This window comes from Diceros bicornis, chromosome 14 (genome assembly GCF_020826845.1).
Source record: "Diceros bicornis minor isolate mBicDic1 chromosome 14, mDicBic1.mat.cur, whole genome shotgun sequence".
Classification (NCBI taxonomy): domain Eukaryota; kingdom Metazoa; phylum Chordata; class Mammalia; order Perissodactyla; family Rhinocerotidae; genus Diceros; species Diceros bicornis.
Genome location: NC_080753.1, coordinates 39,733,845 through 39,757,335, shown reverse-complemented (window position 1 = coordinate 39,757,335; position 23,491 = coordinate 39,733,845). Strand labels below are relative to the sequence as shown.

The 23,491-nt window shown below is 39.5% G+C and overlaps 5 non-coding genes across 5 annotated transcripts; 4 read left to right on the top strand and 1 right to left on the bottom strand.

Annotated features, from left to right (window-relative positions):
* Nucleotides 1–3,333: 3,333 nt before the first annotated feature.
* On the top strand, nt 3,334–3,415 carry TRNAS-AGA (transfer RNA serine (anticodon AGA)). Its single transcript has one exon. It is a non-coding gene; the product is annotated as a tRNA-Ser (tRNA).
* A 5,732-nt stretch (nt 3,416–9,147) lies between these two features.
* TRNAS-AGA (transfer RNA serine (anticodon AGA)) lies at nt 9,148–9,229 on the top strand. Its single transcript has one exon. It is a non-coding gene; the product is annotated as a tRNA-Ser (tRNA).
* A 724-nt stretch (nt 9,230–9,953) lies between these two features.
* On the top strand, nt 9,954–10,025 carry TRNAD-GUC (transfer RNA aspartic acid (anticodon GUC)). The gene has a single exon. It is a non-coding gene; the product is annotated as a tRNA-Asp (tRNA).
* Nucleotides 10,026–14,193: 4,168 nt separating this feature from the next.
* TRNAS-UGA (transfer RNA serine (anticodon UGA)) lies at nt 14,194–14,275 on the bottom strand. The gene has a single exon. It is a non-coding gene; the product is annotated as a tRNA-Ser (tRNA).
* Nucleotides 14,276–21,520: 7,245 nt separating this feature from the next.
* TRNAQ-CUG (transfer RNA glutamine (anticodon CUG)) lies at nt 21,521–21,592 on the top strand. Its single transcript has one exon. It is a non-coding gene; the product is annotated as a tRNA-Gln (tRNA).
* Nucleotides 21,593–23,491: the final 1,899 nt, after the last annotated feature.

The following is a 23,491-nucleotide window of genomic DNA, read 5'->3' as shown; positions in this document are numbered from 1 at the left end:
GCAAGGTGAGGCGCATCCATTGTTTTGCTAATTCACATCTAGGAGACACAGTGTTCTCCAGAACATGTGATTCTCAAAGCGTGGTCCCCAGAGCAGCGCCAACAGCAGCATTTGGCAACGTGTTTAGAAATGTAAATTGCTTTCTGAGTGTTCTGTATTATCATAAATTCTTTATTTTTCTATTTGGTACCCATTAATTACAGGGCCAAAATAACAGCCAGAGCTATGTACATCTCCTGCTATCCAGAGCCCATCTTCTGAACCACCTCCTTTATCTAATTCTCACACACCAAGCCAATATTTCCTCTGTCGTGAATCAGCCCAGAGCCAGGTAATAGACAACTAGGGATAGCACCTATGCCCTAACGCTCACCAGAATTATTCAAATTAGCCAGTCCTAAACTGTTTACTGTAATCTGCCTTTCCTTCCTTGTGGAAATCCCAGTAGAGACTGTGGCTTACGCCTTCCCTTTGCTCTTTTCTGCCTCTTGACCAAAACTGGTGCTTCCCCCCATAGTCTCATGTGGTGTGCCATGCCTCTTGTTTCTAGGGAAACTGTGAGTAACATGAAACTTTTCTTTCAATGGCATTGACCTCTCCTTGTCATCACTCAGTCACCTTTATAAATTAAGACCCAGGCACAAATCATTGACTTGCTTTCTGTCATGATAGATAGCTTTCATGCTAAATTTTGAGAACCACTGCCCTAGAGAGAATATTGCTGTTGCAGAAGCCTCCAGATCCCTGCACTACAGTTCAGGCAATAGATGCCTGAAGTCAACAATTCTAGTGGATGCATCCTGATTTCCCACTTTCTTTTTCTTTTTTTTTTTTTGGAAGTATTAATGATGACTTTAATTTTCTTCTTAATATTTTTTTCTCTTTTCAAAATTTTGTGATAACAATGAACTGTTTTTATAATATACTTTTTAAAAATTTTTTGTTTATTGCAGTAACATTGGTTTATAACATTGTATAAATTTCAGGTGTACAACATTATACTTCTATTTCTGCATAGATTACATCATGTTCACCACCCAAATACTAATTACAACCCATCACTGATTGTAGAGACAATAGCAGCCTCTCTGGGAGACCATTTCTGCAGGGTTGGATTAGAGCTGGCACCTGCCTCCATCCCTCTTTTCCAAAAATTTTGTAAGCTTCTGTATTCTTTATTAATCTCTTTTGTTTAAAAGTGGCTTGAGTGGTTTTAAGTAATTTTGATTTACATATAATATAATGCAGTATTGATGCAAGAAAGTACATAAACCATGATTAGACAACTCAAGAAATTTTCACAAAGTGAACATACCTATGTACCCAGCACCCAGAATGAGAAACATAACCATTTCCAGCATCTCCAGCAGGCCTCCTTGATACTGGCTCAAGACAAGGTTGACACAAGGGAAGCCATATTGTAGAAAAGAAAAACTCTATTGTAACTTTGAATGGCCTCTGACAAACTAACACAGCTGGATATGCACCCTCCAGGAGACCTAACTGTTCTGTAGATTTTATGACCCCTGCTTGTGCATGTACCTCCCAGCTGCCATAAGACGATAACTTCAGTTTTTCAAGTTCCTTAGGAATGTGATGACCCCTGAACAGAGAATCTGTGCTGATAGCCATCATCAGTGAAAACTGAAAGATCTCGTGTGGCACTCCCAGTCTGCAACACTAGACGGTCAACATTCCTAACCTCCTCCCCAATAACCCAATGGCCTATATAACTGCTGTAAGATGTCGTGCCCCCTTAAGGTGTTTCTTTTGCACATGAGTTGGCCATCTTCCCTCTTGCTAGCAAGCTGTAATAAAAAGTCCTTTCTCTCCTACCTCCTTGCCTCTTGACTATTAGCATGTCTTGTGGCGAGCAGAAGGCCCCACATTGGGCGGTAAGACCCTCATGGCTTTTCCCAGTCATAACCACCTTCAACAATCACCTTCCTGATTCCTAACACCATAGATTTCCTTTGCCTGTTTTGCACTATATATAACAAGTCAAGGATCTTGAAACTGTCAAGGATCTTTGTTTATTTCAGTCCAAGCAAAAAAGGAATTGATTAAAATCAGTTCACATTAAGCACAGCCACTTTCTTTTTTTGCTGAGACTTTTTAAAGCATGAAATGTTTCTGTTATTCCTTCATATTTAACTCCTTCCAAACTAGATTTCCAAAGGAATTTACCTAAAATGTTATATTCTTGTTTAAAATGAGTAGACCAAATAAAAGAGCCACAATGTGACTAATTATAGCAACATCTATATCACAACTTACATTTTACTTAAAATTTGCATTTAGTCATGCCATAACCTGACATGATTTTTAAAGAACCTTTATGTGATTGATATTCATTTTGATAGGAAAGGCAGTTCAAATAATGGACTGCTCAGTTAAATATGGAGTCTGGCTCCCTTATCCAAAACTCGACTTAATACTCCCCTCAGAGCAGACTCCACTCCATTAAACCATTGGTTTCTTAGATTGATTTTATCTCAGTAGAAAAGCAACGTTCCTTCATCTTTTACCCCTACCCCACCTCCCCCTTTTCACTCTTCATCTTTCTTCTCCCTCCTTCTCTTCTTTGTTCAGATGATAGGATAGATCCCTCTGTCTTTGGTGTCTCTTCCTCTTCCTCCCTTTAAAAATTAGATTGACCTTATAAGCAGGATAGACAAAAACAATTTCAGGGCTTGGAAAAACACTGTGACTGAGAAACCAAGGTCGAAATGTAAGGAGAAAAAGAAAATCTGTTGCGCTGGTTAAATTTGGGAAGAAATAACTCCTGCGTCGGCCCAAAATCAAACCAGAGTATGCCCAAAGGCCTAGTAACATCACGGCGAGGGGATACAGAGGCGGCTTTTCCACACCATTTTTCGCGCCCTCCACCTGGGACGCAAATCATTGGAACCAATTCCCTGCCTGGAATCCACCTCTCACAGCTTTATTCAAAGAGGAGCCTTGGGCTCCAGGAAGTCCAAACATTCCGGACTAGAAGAAAGTTAGGACCTGACTCCCCTTTGGTACGGGCTAGGTTTGGTGCCAGTGGTGGTGAGTACAGAAGCCCGCACCAGCGCGGCCAGGTCCCCAGAGCAGGCAGGCGCTGGCGGGGTCTTACCTGAACTGACCTGAAATTTGCTGGTAACGCTGATGCTCGTGCGGTGAGCACTCTTGTCTCTCTCATTCCAGTGCTCTTGATTTCCGGGTATGTCCTTTCCTCTAGTTTTCATTCCACCTCAGCGTTTCCAGCAAGCGCACCCAAAGCACGGGTTTGTACACATCATGTTTTAGACTGCCACGTGATTCTTGTCAATTTACTTCTCCCACGCAGGTGTAGTCGTGGCCGAGTGGTTAAGGCGATGGACTAGAAATCCATTGGGGTCTCTCCGCGCAGGTTCGAATCCTGCCGACTACGGGATATTTTTTTTCTCTCTCTGAATTTAGTACTGCCTCCTCCATTGATCAGTTTGACAATCTGAAATTACCCGGAAAGGAACTCACTAACCGCTTCCCACCACGACAGTGCAGACTTCTTCACTAAACTTGCCCTGCTCCAACCCTCACTCAAAACTTTACTGCCACAGAGCTCTCATCGTGAGATGATTTTTTTTTTTTAAATTGCCTCTATAGGCAAAAAACAAAACAAACAAGCAAAACTAAAAACAACAACAAAAAAAATCCAAGCTCTTTGAGCGAAATGCAGGTCTCGGCGATGCAGACTCATTTCCTGTCCTTGAAAGCCCCGCCTCGGATTTTCTTCTCCGCCGAATCACGCCCTTCTTGAGAGACCACAAAAATATGTCTCACTTGAAAAAGTAAACTTCATGAAATCCTTGACTCACTTCTCCGTTGCAGGGAGTCGAACCTGAGATATCTGTTTATGATTTTAGTAAGAGAATCGTCACACCAGCAGGTAAACCAACATTGTCTCGCCGGATCATCCTGTCCAGGAGTCTGGGATCGGGGGGAACGAGAGGTATTTTTTTCCTTCGAGCACTTCCTTTTTAGAGTAGTGGTGTGCATCCTCGCCTGTCACCTAGAATGCATATGTTCAATTCCCGAATGGGATGGCTGGATCTTTTCACCGAATTTTGTGGCCCTGACAAACTGTTCTTGTTCTTCTACACAACTATTAAATTTCTTCTTCTTTTAATTTATTCTTTTCAAGACAACCAAATGTAATGAAATAGAAGCGAGCTGCATAAATCGTGTGATGAGTAGTGCTAAGGGAAAATAGTAACTTGACAATGGAGACACTTGACAGACACCACCTTAATCAATTGATCATAGTTAGCATTTTGAGTATTAGGATAATCACATCATGTGCCTCCCAATATGATGAACTGAGATGGACACATCCTCACTTGTGTGGTATTTCTGCTAAAAATACATAATCTGAATTTAACGTGCAGGAAATGTCAGACAAATTCAAACTGAGGGGGCATACTACAAAATACCTTGACCTACTTATTTTACTAAATGTCAATGAGTGAAAGACAAAGAAAGATTGAGGAACGCTTCCATATTAAAGGACTAAAGAGACATGACAACTGAATGCAATGTATTTTTCCCGAAATAAAGGATTCGCACAATTGGCAAAACATTAACAATGTCTGTAGATTAAATAAGAGTTTTAATCCTGGTTTTATAATTGTTCTGTGGTTAGGAAAGAGAAGGTCCCTGGTTTTAGAAAATACACAAGGAAGTATTAAGGCGTAAAGAGACATCTTGTCTGAAACTCACTCTCAATAGCTAAGAAAAAAATTACATAGATGTAAATCTATCCATATCTATCTATCGAGAAAAATAAAGCACATATGGTAAATTGTTAACATTTGGTGAATCTACATAAATGATTTATGAAAATTCTTTGTACTATTCTTGCAACTTTTCCATAAATTAGAAATTATGTCAAAAGAAAAAGTTGAAAGAAGAAAAAGAAACCAATAGAACAGTAAAGAAAAAACAGACTCATTGAAATAAAAACCCAAATACCATTTGAACATTTGACATAACATAGGTGATGAGGAAATTATTAAATATGAATTTAGATCTGATGAAAGAATAGTATGTAAAATTCTGTACTAAGCAAGGAAATTAATAAACATTATTATTATTATTATTTTTGCTGAGGAAGATCTGCTCTGAGCTAACATCCGTTGCCAATCTTCCCCTTTTATTGTTTGAGGAAGATTAGCCCTGAGCTAACATTTGTGCCAATCTTCCTCTATTTTGTATGTGGGTTGCTGCCATAGCATGGCTGACAAGTAGTATAGGTCGGCACGGGGGATCTGAACCCACGAACCCAGGCTACTGAAGCAGAGCATGAAGAACTTAACCACTACGACAGAGAGGTGGCCCCTAAACATTATTTTAAATAATGACTATATTTAGATTTTAGGTACAAGGTGGAAGTATTATACAGCAGTGTCATGTATAGTTGGAGGGTGTGAATATAATCAAATTCTGGGGTCTCATGATTTTGTATCAGGTAAAAATGGGAAGTGCATTGAATGGTTGAGTGTTACATCAGTTCTTCTGTGAAGTCACCATCAAAGTTCATAATCAAGAAACAACCATCTAGGATATAAAAATAAACCTGAAGTTATATGCAATATTTTAATTTAAACATTAATGATTACCATTATGTTATTTAAATATTAGTGGTTAAAATGTAAAAGAGTGATTTGTGCAGCAGGATTATTCACCAAATTATTTCTTCAGTCACTGTACTTAACATTTGAAGTAATATGTACATGCCCACTTTCAGCTAAGCTCAAACATTATTTGTCTCTGTTTCTTCTTTTCATTATAGACCATATACAAAATGTATGTGTGTGTAACAAGTGGAAATTAAAATTCAAATATTCCATTTGCAGAAAAAACTTAAAAGTTTAGGAATAAATCTAACAAAAGATGTGCAAGAAATCTGCATTAAAAACTGCAAAATATTGCTTATGGAAATTAAATGGAGGAAAATGCTATCTATGTTTACTTTTTGGAAGATTCAATTTTGTCAAGATGACAACTACTTCCAAATTGATCAATAGATTCAATGAAATCCCAATCAACCTCCAAATACATATTTTATGGAAATTAACTCACAGTTTCAAAAAGACATTTGGAAATGTAGAGCAACTTAAAAAAAACAAGAAAATATTGAAGAAGATAGCAAAGTTGGAGGACTTATACAACATATATATCAAGACTTATATGTAATTACTTATAAATCTACAGTAACTAAGACAGTGTGCTATTGGTTATTATACATATGTAAATACCAAAACATCATCTTCATATCTATGATATCAACTTGGCCAGGTTGAACTACATTCTCCAGAATTCCCTTTTCTGTATGTTTCTTGTTGGATGGTCCTCAAGAGATATTCTTGTAGGAGATTTGGAGGGACAAAGTCAAGTAGCAGATATTTTGTAGCTCATACTAACTCATCTGCTGACTTACCTTGTCATGAGGAAGCAGTGGGGCCTGCAACTCCCCCAGCTTCCCCTGGATCCTCTTTCAGTCTCCTCCTTTCCTGGACCAAATGTGTGAGTTTAACTCCAAATGAAGTGCCCTGGCCTTGGAACACCTGCACCACCAAGGTCAGAGGCAACCAGAGCTGATGAAGATTTCAGTCTATCACATGGGGCTCCGCTTCATGCTTGTGGGTTCCAGCTTGTTCTAATCTTCCCCACTTTACATCTATCTTCTCTTATTGACAGTCTGCCCTGTGAACGTCAAGCTTCAGCATTATAGAGACTACTTAGCCAGCTCTTACAAATCATATATATATATGAAATTTATGAAATTTATATATATCCATCCCAGTATTTCTGCTTCTCTTATTGAACCCTGACTGCAATTTTTTTCATGGACTTGTTCCAATTGTTAACCCTTGAAGAATGTTGACCAGGAATAAAATTGGTTGCAGTAATGTATATATTCAAGAAGAAGATCATGGAGAAAAAGGATGAATAAACACTAACAAAGGGAAGGATGATACCCCACCAAGATTTAAAGTCGGATTGGTGGACTTAAAATGATCAATGCTATAAGTACTTCTGTTTTTCACCATGGTGGAGTAACTGGGACCAGACTTACTCTCCCACCTTAACCTAGAAAACCCAATGAAGTATATGAAACAATGTTCTTCAAGCAGTAGACAACTTCAGACAGTGACTAACTCTGATACCTGGGAGAAGGAAAACAAATGAGAAAGAAATCACCCCAGCTTACTGCCTGGAAACAGATCAAGAGGGACATTTCATAACGATAGAGGAGTAAATACATCATGAGGACATAACAATCCTACATGTATATGTACCTAATAACAAAGTTTCAAAATACATGTAGCAAAATCTGATAAACTGCAAAGAGAAATAGAAAAATTCCTCAAATATAGTTGGAGATTTTAACACCTCTCTCAGTAACTGATAGAACAAGTAGTTAGGAAAATCAGTAAGGATATACAACTCGTGAACATTATCAACACACTTGACCTAATTAATATTTATAGAATACTCTATCCAACAATAGCAGAATATATTATTTTCAAGTGCTTATGGAATACTCACCAAGACAGACCATATTTTGGGCTATAAAACAAATCTGATTAAGTTTAAAAGGATCAAAAGCATAGAAAATATATTCTGTGACTACAACAGAATGAAACCAGAGATCAGTAACAGAAATTAAACAAAATACTTCTAAATAACCCACAGGCCATATAAATATCAAAAGGGAAATTTAACTTTTTTAATTAAATGAAAATAACAACAAAATATAGCAACATGTCTGGGAGGCAGCTAAAGTTTTGTAGAGAGGGCAATTTATAGCAAGAAATGTATATATTGTAAAAGAACAAAGTTCTCAAATCAATTATCTATATTTCCACCTTAAGAAACTAGAAATAGAAGAGCAAATTAAACTCAAAGGAAGCAGAATGAAAGAAATATTAAAGAGAAGGGCAAAAAAATCAATAAAACAAAACAGAAAAACAGTAGAGAAAATCAATAAATCCCAAAGTCTGGTTCTTTGACAAGATGAATAATATTGACAAATCTCTAGCAGACTGATCAGAAAAAAAAAATCACAAATTAACAATATCAGGAAAGAAAGAGGGGACATTTATATGGATTCTACAGACAATAAAAGATTATTATGAACAATATTATGCCAATTAATTTGACAAATTAGAAGAAATGTATCTTGAAAGACACAAGCTACTAAAGTTCACCAAAAAAGAAATAAATCATCTGAATTGTCATATATCTACAAAAAATAGAATTTGTAACCAAAAATCTTCTCATAAAGAAAGATCCAGGCCCAGATGGCTTTATTGGTGAATTCTACCAAACATTTAAAGAAGGAATAACACCATGTCTACATAAACTTTTCCAAAAATTAGAAGAGAGAATACTTCTCTATTCATTTTATGAGGTCAACATTACTCTATCAAAACTAGATGACAGTTTGAGAAAAAAATTACAGACCAAGGCTCCCCAAGAAAATAGTTGCAAATGTTCTTAACAAATTTTAGCAAATTGAATCCAGCAGTTTTTAAGAAGGATAATATGCCGTGACCAAGTGGGATTTATCCTTCTGATGCAGATGGGACTAGTAATTATTGCTTTTCAGTTCTCAAAGGAGTCATTTACTATATGTCTATGAGGAAAGATGCAGACCAAGACGCTTTGATTCCAATACTCAGTAGCCCTGTGAATTTAGCAACTTCTCTCATTCGCACATTTTCTATTTGTAAATGTGGATGGCAGCACTTCGTGGAACTGTTCTGAAGGTTAAATGAAGTTGTTAATCAGAAGGCATGTGAAATTCAGAGTTGTTAGATACTAGTATTATTTTTACCAGATCAATTTCCATGCCACACTACTCCTTGTTTCTTCAACCAGATGACAAGAGGTGTAGAATCATGCTCTAGTTTTAAAGCAGGTGTGGGCACGCTTTAAATCCAAACACAAAGAAATACATATACTTTACCTGAAAATTCGAAAGAGAGAAAAGCTGAAAGAAGAAAACAAGGAGTAGCTATGAGTCCAAAACTCGAGGAAAACTAGTATTAAGTTTTTGATAAATAGACATCAGTGCTTGCCTGTCCGTAACTTGAAAAAAAAAGCGACCGGGACCGTGTAGTCGTGGCCGAGTGGTTAAGGCGATGGACTAGAAATCCATTGGGGTCTCCCCGCGCAGGTTCGAATCCTGCCGACTACGGAAGTTGTTTTCTTTTTTTCCGAGCGAATATAATTGGGAATTTCTTGGCGGAGAGAGAAAACGAAACAAACCGCAACGTGTAAGATCCTTGACTAAACTTGTTCGGTTCTTTGCCCGGGCCAAAATTGCACAGCAATAGAGAATGGAAGTTGCTATTACTCTACTATTTTTATTAAAATTAAAGGTGCCTTAGTAAGTAGAGCCCTAATCATATTCCCGTCAGCGAAGCCTCCGCACAGATCTCGGGGACACCTCGTGTTTCCTTGCCCTCCAAGACCGCTTGAAGCCTATATTTTCAAGACAACTCTTGATAGTGTTTTCTTCCTCCACAGAAATAAGTCTTATTTCCTAGATCGCAGTCTACGGTGAATTAGCAGAGAGACTCCGTGGAATCAAAGGTTCAACAGCTTTGGTCGCCTAGATTCGTTGCTTGCAAATCTAGTACGAGAAACACCGTCAAAGAAAACGACACCATCCCTGTAGGGAGAGCAGGCTGTGCTGCCAGGCCCGAGCGTTTCAGCTCCAGGGCAGAGGTGGATGGAGCGAGCGGGCCGGGAAAAGGGCTGGAGCGAGACTTGGTTGGTGGCGGACGAGTCCGAGGGAGCTGAAATGTAGATTTGCCAAATGTAATCAAGCAAGTAGAGCACAAATCTATAGGCTAAAAGAAGGCGGACAGGAGGATTTCATTTTATTAGATATCTTTAAGAGGGTGGTTTCAAGTTCCTCCTCGTTAGTATAGTGGTAAGTATCCCCGCCTGTCACGCGGGAGACCGGGGTTCGATTCCCCGACGGGGAGGTGAACGATTCTGTTTTGTATTCATAGTTACTCACTTTGGAATTCCTGGCAATCATGTAGCTACTGCTTAGGAGCAAATACCGCATTCCATATTTCTTTAATATGAAATTGCAGAACTCATTCTGGTTAGCGATCTTGAGGAGCGGACCTCGGAATCCGTGGGCGGTGCTGCAGCTTCTTCCGGAGCGCGCCCGGTGATGGCATCTGTGAACTGAGAACACAACAACCTGGGAACTCGCCTGTCAGTTATTCACGACAACCGCACCCTCCCCAGCTTCCGTCACTCGTAGTCCTGGCTGCTCTGATCAGAGAAACATTTCAGTGCAATTCTAAAATATCAAAGCCACAGCTATTTTAAGGCCCAGAGGAGAATCTAGGTTTAAATGGCACAGGACTTAGAATACTCATTGAGAGTTAATAAGAATATAATAATAGTCCAACGCTTGCCTCGCATTTGCATGCAGAAAGAGCTACTAGGGCAATATGCCAAGAAAAAGGTCAAAAAGCCCCTGTAGGTGTTCAAGTCCTCCATCCTCCTAGACATCAAACCCTGGAATGATGATACCTACGTGGCACAGGTGAGGACTCACATGTGCTCCATCCAGACGCACTGGCTGACCTGGACAACTCCAAACTGGTGCACCTGAACTATAGCATCCACAAGATGCAGATCAAATGTGTGGAGGAAGAGGACAAAGTGGTCACAGACTTCCAGGAAGAGGAGATTCCCCAAGTTCCAGGAGCATGTGAAGAGTGTCAACATTGCCATTTTCAACAAGACCAGAAGCTCCCAGCAAAGCGCTTGTGAATGTGTGTCAGACTTTATGAATTAAAGACTGAGCTTTCTGAAAGGAAAAACAAAAACAACAACTATTATAAACCCATAGCAATCAAGACAGAGTGGCACTTAGGGATGGAAAAAACCAATGGAACAGAAGAACGCACCCTAAACAGACTCATTCATACAGTCACTTGATTTAAAACAAAGGCGACCCTGCAGTGCAATAAGGAAAGACCATTCTTTTCAACACATTGAAATTCTATAAACTGGTGGCTCAGCTGAGCATCCGTACAGAAACAAATGAATCACAACATACACAAAACTCAATCAGATGCAATGTACATTTAAACATAAAAGGGAAAGCAATGTTGCTTCTGAAAGATAACATAGAATAGTATCTTCATGACCTAAAACAGAGCACAAAAAGCAATCACCACAAAAGATATGTGTTTGCATCAGACTTCCCCAACATTTTGTTCATTGCTAGCCACCAGTAAGCAAGTACAAGGCAAATCTCAGAGAAGATATTTGCATCACATATGCCTAACAAAAGACTGTGTCCAGAGTACAGATTTAGATATAAATGTGTTGTTATGACTTTGTTAAATTGACATTTGTTAAGTGGAGCACAGGATGCTGGATGGTGGATCGAATTGAGGTTCAACAACAGACCACAAGAGAAACTGAAACACAGAGGTTTATTACTCACAGGTCTTGGAGGAAGCACATGGACACATCTCAAGGGGCCACATGGGGAGGTCAAGGCAGAGTTCAGAAAGAGTGATAGGACCTGGGGCGCATGCCTTTATTAGGGTCCATGGGTGGAGTGCTTTGGGGTTCCTGGGCTAAGGCTGGATTGGTCAATTCAAACCAAAAGGGAGGGGTTTTGGTAAGGTCAACAGGGCTCTTATCAAAGGGGCTGCATCCAAAAGGATGGAACCAATTCAAATGACTTTGTAGAGGAGGTGGACTTTAAGTAATGCCTTGACATCTGGGGCTGATTTTGAAGATGGTGGAAAGATGCCTGTCAGAACAAGAGCAAGGGCATTGAGGGACTTCTGTGACTGAGGCAGCTCAGAGTAAGAGAGGCTAGGAGGGGTGAGGACACTCCTGTATTTGGCACCCTGCTGGCTTCTCTTCTGCTCCATCTCTTCCATCCTTTAGCCTTCCTTCCCCCACCTCCTTCTTTTTGTTTTTCCACATGTTCTCTGCTCCTACCTGAACCTTTTCTTCCCACTTTCTTCTGGGTGGGAACCAAAGTACTGAGGCTCTGAATTTACATTTTGTTTCCTAAATCAACCGTAAGGCCCAAATAAATGTTCTTGGTCTTTCAATGTGCTGGAGAAGGTAGAAAGAGAGGGCTGGCACCAGACAACTTTCCACTGGAGTCTTTAAACTGTAGGATAGAGGCATTGAACACAATGAGTACTAGCGGGAAACTGTGCTACCAAATTTGTGAGCTTTACTCTAACTGATCCAATTTTCATTTTTTATTTTTACATCCCATTTCTTTACAATCTATGTTGTTTGACTCTCATTTCTAGTCATCTTTGAGCCGCAATAGATGAGTAATGAAACAAGAAACTAAAACTTGCAAATGTGATACTTTGACATACACAACAGATAAACTGTACCAAACTACGATGTGAAAGACAAACTACCTAAGCTCAAGTTCTTTTTACCTCACTTTATTTATATATTTTATGGTAATACCATAGCAAGAGTAATTCCAAATGGATTCGTGTTCCAAAGATCAGATCACTGACTTGTCTAATCTTATCTCATCCCAGTCATTTGCTTAGTTGACAAATTCTGATCACTGTCACAGACCTCCTTTAGTAATTTCTGTTCTAAAGTCATCCTATGACTAACCCTGGCCCCCCAAACTCTTGTAAGTCCCCTCCCTAACTCTACCCTTTGAGTCACTGAGACTCTTTCAGAATCGGACTCTCCCTTGGCCAGTAAGTGTAATAAATCCTGTTTACCAGGATCAACAGGCTTCCCTGATGGTCTTTGTATGGGGTTCAACATGGATTTTGTTTTTACTCTCAAACTAGAAATATTCCTGGGCCTGGCAGCCAATGCCTGAACACCCACCTTCTGTGGTTTAACAAACCTTTTCTACTCTTGAGCTCTGGAGTTTTCAGGCTGAGAAGATACAATGGACGTGGTGCTCTTTATAAACTAGTCATTTATATGATGCTACAATACCAATTACTGTTATTATTGCTCAAAAATAGGTAAAGCCTCATTGCTGTTGAATGATATTCCCCAACGTTGGGCTAACAAAACACTTAATACACAATGGGTAACATTCCCACACTCCAGACCAGCAACTTAGACTTATCTATGGAGACAAACTCTGAATAGAGTCAGGCAGTAACATTAATTTCCAACTGTCGCCATTGTCAATGCAAACACAGCGGATCTGCCTCCACACAAACCCAAGTCGTTTGGCTCCCTAGCTATAGACACAAACCCAGGCGGAGTTGAAGCTCAGCCCTGCCACTAACTAGCTGGGTGACCTTTGTCAAATTATTTTACTCCTATGGGCCTCAGTTTCCAGATTTGTAAAATGAGGGTAATAGTAGTGTTTACTTCAGATGCATGTTGTGAAGATCATACAAGTTAACATACACAAAGCACTTGGAAGACCATATATGTAATCAGTACTTGATAAGTAGGAGCTGATATTAAAATTATTTCTATGCATAAACTACGCTAGGATTGAGTCTGCTAACCGCTGTTTTTTTTTAAAAAAATATGTTCCCTGTAATACTTGTAAAATGTGATTTCACAATTACATTTAAGCAAGTCCTTCGTCTAGATATCATTTTACTGTCCAGTGTGGGCAAATCAATCATTGGTTTCTTCATTGTTAAAATGGGGCTAATATTACCTATCTGATAACGTTATGTTAGTAATTAAATGAGATAATGAATGTAATACCAATTCAATGCCTGGGACATATTAAGGGTTCAAAAAATGGTAGCTGTTAGAGTAAATACTGTTTTATAAATCCTGAGTTCCCTAGAATAGACAGCAGCAAGGAAAGCACCTCCACCCCAGGAGAGGATGTAGTCTGACTGTGATGCTGAGCAAATTCAACTTGTGTAATTAAGGAAAAGAGAATTGTCTTCCTCAAATCAGGCTTAATAGTACGTGATGTTCACACCCTAATAGATTCACGCCTCCATTTGAGGCTGATGTCAAATATTTCAAAACACAAACGTCTCTGAATTGGAGGAAGTTTATTTGACCCAAAGAATGACGCAGCAGGCAAAGCAGAATGAGTAGTGAAGATGCCAACTAGAACGCAGAAGGTCCGGTTGCGTTTGGAGCGCTAATAGACAGGAACTACATAAAGGAGGCGTTGGAGGATAAAACCGTAGTCGGCAGGATTCGAACCTGCGCGGGGAAACCCCAATGGATTTCAAGTCCATCGCCTTAACCACTCGGCCACGACTACCTATGAAAGGGCATTTCGTGTTAACAGTTTTGAAGGTGTAGCGAGTGGTGTGCTTCCTGATAACTGTGTACCAAACTATCTTTCACTGTTACTTGATATTACACTATAACGCAATATAGTAAAAGATGTTTTAGTGCGTGATTATTAGGTCAGGCAACAAAGAATTTCCTATGTCCGTTCAAGGCTTCTCACTCTTGCATGAAATAAGTCATCTACGGCAAATTGAAATTCAGCAGAGGAAGGTGGAATTCAAAGAACCATTCTGAGACAAGAGATTCGAATTCTCTATGCCCCAGAACTATACTGCCTAATCACCGTTGACGCGTTCGTTCATAGGTATTTGTCAGAAACCAGCAGAAAGGAAGTTTGGAGCTGAGGGTGGCCCTAGGAACCTCAGACCTGCAAATACCAATGACTGGAAACAGGCTGGAAGAAATCTGGGGTAATCAGAAACCGCGGAGTCATTCGCGTTTGCTTTCAGCGTTAAACACTAAAACAGAAATATCTTCGATAGCCTTAAACGGCTTTGCCCTTTCTCTGCCTTAAAGAGACTGGTTGAAACTCGACTTGAGCGGGGGTGCAGGGTGAGAGGGGGCGGAGAGGGACCAGGAGCTGAAGAAAACGATGCTGGGAAGGTCTCCATCTCCTCAGAAAAGCTCACTCCTTTTCTCCTTCCCCAGAGAGGGAAACCCGCAGCCCTAGGAGTCTGGCGAATATGGAGAAGCAGGTTGGATAACAGGTGTTCCAGTCTGAGGACGTTCTCTATCCCTCTATCCCACACAAGAGGTTGTGAATCCCAGATTAAATCTAGCTGTATTAATAGGATTGTTTCTGGGTTTAGAGACTTGATTCAGTGAGACACTATAGGATCAGGTTCTTTTTTTTTTTTTTTTAGTGAGGAAATTAGGGATTATAAGATTGAGTTCTGGGAATTGTAGAACTTTGCCAACACCATCAAGTAGATTCAGACAGACTTTCAGACACAAACAGGAGAAATTCTTTCATGTCTGAGGCCCTCAAACTGTCTCATAGTTAAAGCCCTCCTATATCTGTTTTCGTTTAAAGCAGGCAAAGAGAGGATTGCTCCTCTAGCGGGTTGAATTGTGTGGCCCAATAAGATATATTGAAGTCCTAACCCTTGGTACCTGAGAATGCGACTTTATTTGAAAATAGTCTTTGCCAGTGCAATCAAGCTAAGATGAGGTCCTATTGGATTAGAGTAGGCCCTAAATCCAAAGACAGTGTCCTTATAAGGAGAGAGAGATTTGGAGACACATAGAAACATAGACACACTGGGACAAAGGCCACGTGAGAGGGGAGCAGAGATTGCAGTGATGTAGCTACAAACCAAGGAACGCTAAGGGTTTTCAGTGACAACCAGAACTTCCATCTGAGATTTTATCTCTTTTGACTAAAGTTTTCCCTTTAATACTTCCTTTAGTGTATACCTGCTGATGAAGAATTCTCTCATCTTGGTGTGTCTCAAATTACTTTTACTTAGCCTTTATTTTTGAATTATATTTTCATTTATTATAGAATTTGGGGTTGGCAGTTATTTTCATTTAGCACACTAAAGTTATCATGCTATTGTATTTTTTTTTAATTTTTTGTTTATTGCAGTAACATTGGTTTATAACATTGTAAAAGTTTCAGGTGTACATCATTGTACTTCTATTTCTGCATAGATTACTTCTATTGTATTTTTGCCTTCCGCTCTTTGTGTTGAGAAGTCAGATCTCAGTCACATTTTTGATATGAAACTGATGAACCATTTTCTCCAGTATTTAAGATTTTGTATTTAATTGTATCAGTTTAACTACGGCATGCCTCTGTTTAGATCACTTTTTTATTAATCTTATTGTAGTTTGTAGGGTTTTTTGCATCTGTGTTGATTTTTTAAAAATCAGTTTGGAAAATTATCACCCTTTGTATCTTCAAACATTGCTTCTGCCTTTCCCTTTCCTTTCCTCTCCTCTCCTTTCTGGACTCAAATGATTGCATGTTTGTTACACCTTCTAACTTTATCTCCTATGTCCTTATGTATGTCTATCCTTTTACTTTCTATACTTCAAACTAGAAATTTTCTTTCGCCTTGTCTCTGAGTTCACTAACTTTCTTTTCATCTGGGCATAATCTTCTTTTAAATCAATTAAATTCTGGATTTTTTATTAGTTAATTTTTCAATTCTAGATATTTTTTTTGATATATTTTTTCAAAATTGCCATGTATTTTTTACTGTTTCTTGTTCTCAGTGTCAGGGAAGAGGGAGAATCCTCTTCTGCCCCTTCCCTTAAGGTTCTTCTGACTGGCCAAATAATTAAAATGACAGGTTAGCCAGAGAAAATAATACCAAGTTTAATAACATGCATACATGGGAGAAACCAGGGAAACTGAGTTTTCTTAACACAATAGCAGAAATTCTCATCTTAAATACTATCTTCAGCTAAAGACAAAGGAGGATGTTGGGGGTGGGTGGTTTGGGATTTTGGAGGGGAAGAAGACAATTTACATGAAGAGGGAAATGTAAATGTTTGTCAGACAATGCTTTGCAGGGCCACCTATGGAAAATGTGGCCAGAGAGACAAGAATTATAGTAATCAAGAATATGTAGATTTAAGTCTTCTCTTTCCTAACTGATAAGAGTTTCCAGAGACAAGGCCATCTCCACCCCCCCCCCCCCCGCCAGCTTCTTCCCAGTATGCAGAGGGAGATACATTTACAAACGTAAATATTTGGTAAACAGAACTTTGAAAAGAATGGGCTTAGTGAGGACTCTGGCAGTCTGTCCATACTCAGAGTTAAATTCCTTTAGGCAGTTAGTGGGGGAGGTCAAATGTCCGTCAGAGAAAACAATCAAGGTAAAGAGATATATTTCAGGGTGGTCAATTTTGGTCTCCCACATCAGTTAGAATTAATCTATCTTTTCTTTTTTCTCTTTGAAAATAGTGGACACTTAAATATACAATAGTGAATCCTTACACTAATGAGAAGGTAAAAAAGAATTTTAATATTTGGTTAGAGTGCGAATTTAAGTAGGTTGGAAAAAAATCATTTCTATTCTTTATGTAATTTAGGATTAAAGAAGGATAAAGAAGAAGTCCATCAACATTAAACCTTTTACATATACAGTAAAGTATTTGGGACAAATAAGATTTTTAAATGACTCCCGATGAAGATATGATTACAACTCATGAGCTTAGAGCACAGTGGGGTGGTAGCTCATGTAGGCCTTTACCACTTTACTAATGCACTCCCTGTGAACAAACTTTGGGATCTTTTCTACTTTATCTATTAATCTTCAGGGAGCAGCAAGACCTTCTGGCTAGAATATGGTTTATGAGATAGTTATGACTTGGAGATAACTAGTGCCTTCACGAGTAGACAAGAGGAAGCCCAGGGAATCTACTTTTAGATGACACAAGATTTAGAAATCTCACTGAGCCATGAGAGAAAATGGCTGGTATCTACCTTCCATTTACACGCCTACTTCTTCAGCAATACATGAAAAAGATCAGAATTTAACGGATTCCTCTTAGTGGAGAGTGCCCAGTAGGGGCCAATGAGAAGCTGCAGTAGAGATCCAATTACCCTGTGATAAAAATGAGCCTGTTCCCCTCCCTTCTGTCTGACCTACTTGTGTCTGAGTCAAGTCTCCCCAGACTGCATTATCAGAAATCCACACCCTCTGAGAACTGGTTTACCTCGTGTCTTGGCTTCAGTCATGGATGTAACTTTGACCTAATTTACAAGACCAGGATTAGTGAAACATTCAACCACAATTAGAAGATGATTTTACATTAGTAGTGTGATGCTTAATTTCTACTTGCAAAATTTGTTTCTTATTTATTTAAAATTAGATTAGATGACATAGAGGAGAAAATCAAATGCAGAAGATTCTTTGCCTGGGGTCCATGGACTTCAAGTATTCCATAAACACCCTGAAGTAGTTTTCAAAATGATAAATGTATGTATCTAGGGGCACCTTTGTGAGAAAGAGGTTTCATAGATTTTATTCAATATGATCTGGAGTCCAGAGCCAAAATAATATGGTTTGAATTTTTGCTCTGACTTCTTTATTCTGTGAAAGAGAAGGAGAAGAATTTTCCAGCAGTATTTTGTTTTGGGGGAAATAAATAAAATGACTGAGTGAACATGAAGACTTCAACCCAATTCCCACAGACTGATACCAGCAACTTCTCTGATGTGGAGCTGACCCCAGTCTTGCAGGGAACTCACCATTATACTGAGGATGAAAGCCCAGTTGGAATCTCCAGAGCTCCCTGAAGTCACACATGATGTTCACTGATGTTCACAGTTCAAAGCAGGCACTTGAGATCCTAAAGCAACCTTGGAATCTTAGCCTGAGCTATGGTCTCAGTCCACCATCAAACGTTTCCTCAGCTCCTCGTTTACTTTTACCATGGTATTGCTGCCCAGACAACCAGTCCATAGACTATGCCCCTATCTTGCATCTTATATATGAAAAAGTGTGGGCCAAGACTCCCTTTTAAACAGTATCTTCAATCTCTGCTCAAATTCAAACATTCAGTTTTTATTCTTATTTGAAGAATATGCTATTAGCCTCTAGTCATCTGCAGTTTCCCCTAACTCTCCCAATGTGGGTGTTATTTTATTTATACTTTTGGTCTATCCCATCACTGTAAACCAAAAATCTCCAAGGGCAGAACCAGTGGTTAGTGTCCTGCTTAATTCTGTGTCCATAGCACTGAGCAGAGCAGTTGTCATGGCATAGGAATTTCGCCTTCCTAATTCCAAGCCTATATACTCTTAGGACAGTGGTAGGCTGTGCAAGCTGTATCACTGAATCTGATGATGTGGCTCATTAGTTAAAAGAGGAGGGAATTGTACAGGTGCACATTGCAAGCCAGAGCTCTGAATTCACTTTGAAGAAATAATTTCATTTGGTTACATTTTTGTTCTTATTCCTGTAAGCAATAGTTTCTACTTAATTGGGAAGATAGAACAGAGAGTTCTCATGTATCCCACACTCAGTTTCTCCTATTATTAAAATCTTACATTAGTTTGGTACACTTATTACAATTAATAAATGAATAATTATAATTATTATTAACAAAAGTTCAAAAGTTATTTAGATTTTTTTAGTTTTTACCTAGTGTCCTTTTTCTGTTCCAGGATTCAATTTAGAATGCTACATTATACTCAGTGATCATGTCTCCTTAGTCTCCTCTTGGAGACTAAGTCTCTTAGTCTCCTCCATGTCTCTTCTTTGCTATAGCAGTCTTTCAGACTTTCCTTGTTTTTGGTGATCTTGACAGTTTTGAGGAGTATTGCTCAGATACTTTGTAGAAAGCCCCTCATTTGGGATTTGTTTGATGTTTTTCTCATAAGTATACAGGAATTATGGGGAGGAGTTCAGGGAGGAAGACCACAGAGGTAAAGTACCATTTTCATCATTTATATTATATCAAAATGTCTTATCACTGCTGATGTTGACCTTGGTCACCTGGCTGAGTCGTGTGTGTCAGATTTCTTCCTTGCTTACTCTTTTTCCCCATTTTCCATGCTGTACTCTTGGGATAGCAATCACCATGCAGAGCCCACAATTAAGGAGTGGGGAGTCCTGTTATTTGGAACTCTTCTGCACAGGAGATTCCCTGAGAGACTGAAGTTGGTTCCACATCGGGGAAGCTGCTGGCACCAGGCTGCAGGAATTGGTTTTCAGTCTTCATGTTCACTCATAGGTATTTTATTTGCTTCCCAAATGTCTCTTCTCCCCAAGTTATTTATTTATTCAATAATTTATTTATATCAGCAGGGAATCATGGATATTTATTTTATACTTTGTGTTGAAATCCAATACTATTTTATTCATTGTTGCTCAATTGTTCCAGCTTTGACTGCAACACGCCTATATTTTTACTTCTTTTTCCTCCCCCCCCCCCCCCCAGAGATCTCAGAACTTGGTACAAGCCCTAGCCCTTAGAAATGCTCATGGAAAGTTTGTTGCATGGACCTGAAGTCCTTCAGTTATGTTGAAAGGGCTCATGATTCTAGTGTTGCTTGTTCCTAAGGCTTCTGGAAATCACGTTTATTTACCCTACTTGGCAGAAGAGTTTCATTCTTCCTTCTGGAGAGTGAGTGGATAAGGGGGCCATAGGGGCGTGGGAGGAGATGGAGTGGCTGAGATACAGGGAGGGAGATGTTCTGTTAGTCCAGCGGCCGCGGTCGCTCACACTGCAGAGTACGCGCCCTGCGAGCGGGGCCCGTTTTAACCTAGTAGTAACCGCGCGGCCTCTTCAAGCCGGAAGTATCTCCTTGCATATATCAGATGTCTTTAGGAAACATACATTGCCTCGGCAGAATGCCGATACTGCTCCAGAGGTCTTGTTGGGAAAGTTCGAATCCTGACATCTGCTATTATTTACTCTTAGTAAAGACCATTTGCCTCTCTCCTCAGCCTTTCGCTTTGACAAGCTGTGATCCTTCTGTCTCCTGCCATTGCTGGGGCGGCAACGAACAGACGTCATGTCCCATTCTTGATACCAGGAAATTTTTACAGCTGAGGAATTTGAGACAGGCTCATAGCCGCTGCCCGTAAAAGAGCCAGATTATAGCCTTCTCAATGAGAACCATGTTACAAAACCCTGCTTTGAAAACGGTCAGGCTTTTCATCGTGCTTTTACCCTCTGGTCTCCACGAAGTGGAGCCTTTCCGGGAAGCAGAAGGCATCTCTTGGCGTCCTGCTTTTGTTCCCCTGGGCAACGCCACACCTGGCCAGGACTGGCTGGCACACCACGTCAAATGAAGTCATAAACAATATATATGTCACGAAATTAAGCTTCTAAGAGTTTCCCTTGCGTTCGGAGAAGAGAACGCGGGACAAACGCTCTGGAGGCGCGAGCCCTCGCCGTTGCCGCAGCAACACAACCCGGCAGCCGTGCCCGGCCAACGCCTGCGGGAGCCGCCTGCCCCTGCGTCTGGACAGCCGGCTGCGGGCAGCGGGGCAGAGAACGGCCCCGCGAGCTGCAGAAAAGGCAGAGGGGCGCTAAAAAGCACGGACTTATCTTATCTGTCCCTAGAAACCTATTTGCTTTTGGATTTTGCACTAAGAGCCCTGTGCGCGAGAGAAAAGGCGTGTGCCTTGGCTGTAGATTAGTGAAAAGTAGGATTCGAATTTCAATTTTTGTAAGAAGGACTACTTGAATTCAGAAATGAAGATATATTTCTATCAGGAAGGAGTGCTAAAGCCACTGTTTACTGTGTGGTTCCATGGTGTAATGGTTAGCACTCTGGACTCTGAATCCAGCGATCCGAGTTCAAATCTCGGTGGAACCTAAACTTTTCCTCATTTCTCGGTTCTGCTTTTTGTTGTTGTTTCCCTTTTAGGGGTGGTTGGCAAGGAATCCCCAGTTCACATAAACCCAGAGGGTGATCCAGAAGGGGAAGATGACACGGACTCTGAGTAGGATCTACTGATTCCCTGCTGTATGTTCGGAGCAGGGGACCATTCCTCCCTCCCGCTCCCCCCACTCCTCTCCCACTTAACAGATAATCTTGAGTTGAGTTGAACTTTTCCTTTGATTTACTGCTTTATAAGATGTAGTGAACTCACGTCGTGTAGGAGAAGAAGAATTCTCATGGATATGAAACATTGCTGCCCAGAGAGAATGAGACTTCATAATGCCTATTAGGTTAAATGACCAAAATTTATAGCTGTTTCATTTTCCGCTAAGAAATGAAGATTTGTGAAAATCTATTCATACTTTAAATAAGTAATTTCTTGAATTGTCTCAGGTATTTGAACACTACTGGATGCCCACGCGAAAACTTGAAGCATTGTCAACAGACCAAGTAAAGGTCCAGATACATTTTTTAAGCGTTTCCATGGGGTTCCTTTGGTCATTTCTATGACATTAATTTACTACGCAGAACTGCTGTCTCTAATGAATATGTTCCATATAAATCATAGCGCTTTCAAATTGTATCCTAAGATGTCTTTGTGATCATTTTATCTTCATAAAACCAAGTGCTCCTATTGCAAGTGAGTTCATTTTCTGGGAAGTGTCTGTATTTGTCACAACTTAAGGCAAAGAAGTTACTGGGACTCTCAAGAAGTAAGTCCAAAGTGCTTTCTTTAGTTTTATTTCATCTATTTGTATTTCTAAAAATTGTATATTTTTATTTCAGATACAGGATATCAGGCTATAAATAATCTTATAGATTTTACTTTCTTCACTTAATATTATATGGCTAAAATTAATTTTTACTTTCATTGCAAGTAGCTGCCATTCATTCACATTAGCTTCTGTATAATATTCTACTGTATCAATATACCACAGTTCATTCATCCACTTTTTTGTTAATGAGAAACCTACAGAGTTGTACATAGTATGAATTTGGTTTTCAGTTATGTCAGCTCCGGGGCCACAAGAAATTCAAAATTGTTTTAGGGCAGAGGAAATCCCTGATTCTGTAACCACATATTTAGCTGAGAATTTTTAACACTGAGCTGTCATTTTCTCCCTCCAAATGCTTCTGCACAGTAGTGATCACTCACCCTTTAGTATTACTCAATCCTTCTAATTGCTCCAGTATTTCCTAGTGTCACCTGCCAGCAGAATTATATCTCCCAGCATAGAATGCCATTGCTAGGTCCTATGCCACCACTGCCTCTAAAAGCTCAGATATCTACCTACTAAGCTCTTTCACCCTTACTAGGAAGCAGTTCTGTGCAAGACTTATGCCCCATGTTTCTTCTGAAAGAAGAAATCTTGCCTTTGTACATTTGATTGGCAAAGCTTAGGACACATGCTGGCATCCTAGCTGCACAGAAGCCTAGGAAATTTAGTTACGTCTGCTCCCTTGAGGACACACAATTCATTGCTAGGGAATTCCTCCTAGTATGTGAAGTCTTAGCCATATTAGACCACTATGTTTATCAATGTGATTATCACCTACAATTACTTTTTCATAACTTCCCAAACTTTTCTTCTTCCACTGTTTTTCTCTTCCATTATGATTCATCAACAGATTATATTCTAAAGGTAAGTTATTAAACACAGCAAAAAACAAAAAAAAAAAACAAAAAAAAGAATTAGATCATTAAGAAATAAATTGTGAAAAAAATCACTTTAAAAAAGAAATAATAAAACCACAAGTGGAAACTATATTCATTGATATTAAAAGCTCAGATGTATAGTTTGAACAGTAAATATAACAAAAGCAACGAATAGT